The sequence below is a fragment of the Limulus polyphemus genome, unplaced genomic scaffold (genome assembly GCF_000517525.1).
Source record: "Limulus polyphemus unplaced genomic scaffold, Limulus_polyphemus-2.1.2 Scaffold80, whole genome shotgun sequence".
Taxonomy (NCBI): Eukaryota; Metazoa; Arthropoda; class Merostomata; order Xiphosura; family Limulidae; genus Limulus; species Limulus polyphemus.
Window position 1 is genome coordinate 762,170 of NW_013665690.1, and position 3,740 is coordinate 765,909.

Here is a 3,740-nt window from a genome sequence, read left to right on the forward strand (position 1 = left end):
TAGACGAAATACTTGTTACTTTACAAAGTTCTTCAAACACACAACACCTTCAGTTTTAAGTTTAAAAAAGCTAAACCACGTGACTAAACAGATTATTTAGAATAGCATATCGTTACAAAGCACGATGAAGGATTTTTCGAACGTATACATTAACATTATAACATAGAAGGTATAAAAAACCGTTACATTTAAAATTTTATAACAAACCCATTAATACTTCTCTCATACAGTAAGAAACTTTATATTTTGAGCCACAGCATTATTAATAGTTATTTCGTAGAGTAAGAAACTCTTTACCTTGAGCTATAGTATTATTAATAATTCTTTCATACAATAAAAAACTCTTTTTCTTGAGCTACAGTATTATTAATAGTTCTTTCATATAATAAGAAACTCTTTATCTTGAGCTACAGTGTTATTAGTAGTTCTTTCATATGATAAAAACCTCTTTATTTTGAGCTACAGTAGTATTAATAGTTCTTTCATATAATAAGAAACTATTTTTAGCTACAGTATTATTAATAGTTCTGTAGCAAGATATAGTTTCTTACTGTATGAAAGAACTGTTAATAATACTGTAGCAAGATATAGAGTTTCTTACTGTATGAAAGAACTATTAATAATACTGTAGCAAGATATAGAGTTTCTTAATGTATGAAAGAACTGTTGATAATACTATAGCTCATGGTAAAGAGGCTCTTATTGTATGAAAGAACTATTAATAATACTGTAGCTCATGATTTAGAGTTTCTTATTATATGAAAGTATGAAAGAACTGTTAATAATACAGTAAGAAACTCCATATCTTGCTACAGTATCATTAATAGTTCTTTCATACAGTAAGAATCTCCATATCTTGCTACAGTATCATTAAGAGTTCTTTCATACAGTAAGAAACTCCATATCTTGCTACAGTATTATTAATAGTTCTTTCATACAGTAAGAAACTCTATATCTTGCTAGAGTATTATTAACAATTATTTCATACAATAAGAAACTCCATATCTTGCTACAGTATTATTAATAGTTCTTTCATACAAAAAAATACTATCTTGAGATTCAGTATTATTGCATTTCGTTTCAGCAGAGCGCTTTCATCTCCTCCTGTCACTTGGAAATGAAATTTATTTTGAGGGATATGCGTGAACGTTGGAACACCTTTTATGATATGTGTAAACAACGAATTTTCATAAATTAAACCGGGAAAATTCTTTATCTCAATGGAATCAAAGTTGTCTATTACACATCATATTACTTTGTGTGACTTAAAATAATCTTACTCATAAACTACTGCTTCATTATCTTTTACACATGAAACTACTTTTTACGACTTAAACTAACTCTACTCATAAACAACTGCTTCATTATCTTTCACACATGAAACTACTTTTTACGACTTAAACTAACCCTACTCATAAACTACTGCTTCATTATCTTTCACACATGAATCTACTTTTTACGACTTAAAATAATGTTACTGATAAATTGGCACTTCATGTCTCTAACATAAACTACGTTTTATGACTTAAAATAATCTTACTGATAATCTACATTGTCTTTCACACATCAAACTACATTTTGTTTACTACTTACAAATAATCTTACCGATAAACTACGTTGTCTCTCACACACCAAACTACTTTTTACCACTTAAAATAATCCTACTAATAAGCTCTTGCTTTCTAAACCAGTTTTCGTAATAACTGTTAGACATAAAAAATTATAATCATTAAAACATACCAACATATTTGGGCTGTATAGTAAAATATTAACAAAAAAAAGTCATGTTTTAAGTTTCGTTTGGAGGTTTGACGATGAATAAGTATCATTATTAATTTCTGATCAAAGGAAACTACATACGTAGGTCAAAACTAAAAATGTACTCAGTAATGAATATACCTAATATGATATACTGCTCTTACCTGGTATGATTTTGATGCATTGATTTATAAGTTGCCTGTTTTAACTGTGAACGATATTTTCGGCCATAATTCCTATAATATTTCACGAATTTCAGCAGGCGTAGTAGATTTAGATTAGTTCAAATACATATATTAAACTAACGATGAAAATTTATCTTATATTAAACACGTATAATAATAATGACTGAAAAATGATAAACATGATATTATATATATGTATATATACATGTATATACTGAACATTGTAACCAATAAACTGTACTGTTATTAAAGGAGACATTAAAGAAAGAACAGGCTATAACTCGCTTACAAAACATATAGTTTCTAACCCTACAATTACCGATGAGGCCCATATGGACTCCATTGGATTCTAAAACATATTATTCTAAATAATTTATGCACCAAGTTGCTTATATGTCAATAGATATCTTTGTTGATTATATGATCCCTAATGACATACAAGTCACACATAAACCCCCAGACAAATGTAAAAAGAAATGCCATGAATATTAGGGTTAGTCGCACTAATTGCTATTGGGATGTCCTATGTATGAAGCATAAAAATAAGTTATTTCCCTAATGTTTTTGGTCAGTTATTTACATTGAGTGTTTTAACGGGCGAAAGCCTACACATTTTATGCTGTTATAACTTTATTATTTTTGTCTTGTGAGTCTTATTATTATTATTCTCTAACTTATAAATACGTGATTTTATTGATGGTGTTTAGAATGTTGAAAGTTCTTACCTTTAGCTGTTTATTTCTCGTTTTAGAGAATAATATATATCTTACTGACATATAGTGTTTTTTAATTATATATCTTACTGACATATAGTGTTTTTTAATATATATCTTACTGACATATAGTGTTTTTTAATATATATCTTACTGACATATAGTGTTTTTGTTTGCTTGTTCTGAAGATAAAGCTACACTATAATGTTTGAGTACAAGGTGAAATGTTCTCGGTTTAACACAACAACGGTATACTGGAGAAAAAAAGTAACACCTTCTGAGAAAGTTAAACACTGTCGGAAGGTCAAATGAATACTGGAAGGATCTTGCTCAGAATTTTATATGTACCCCCCCCCCTCCACACACACAACAACAACAAAGGCATAATAATAATATAGCTGGGTGAGATAAGCATATATATGGTTTATACGTTACGTGTCAGTACTTTTCTCCATACAGTGACAGTTATTAATCTTATTTCATATCCAGTTTCCAGTACCTTTTCATATAGGTTGTATTAAGGATATTTTTTTTTTGAAGTCAGAAATTTTAGAATTGGTAGGACAACTGTTAACGTGGTGCTATGCTGTGACCAGCTTTTGTTGGTTTAGACGGACCTAAAAATATATTTATTGGTAATATATTTTTGCATTCTAGCAAAATTCTACAAGTATACATATATATATATATATAATAAACATCCACCAACACATCACATTCTACAAGTATATATATATAATAAACGTCCACCAACACATCACATTCTACAAGTATATATATATATATAATAAACATCAATCAACACATCACATTCTACAAGTGCATATATATATATATATATAATAAACATCCATCAACACATCACATTCTACAAATGCATATATATATATAATAAACGTCCACCAACACATCACATTCTACAAGTATATATATACATATAATAAACATCAATCAACACATCACATTCTACAAGTGCATATATATATATATAATAAACATCAATCAACACATCACATTCTACAAGTGCATATATATATATATATATATGTATTAAACATCCACCAACACATCACATTCTACAAGT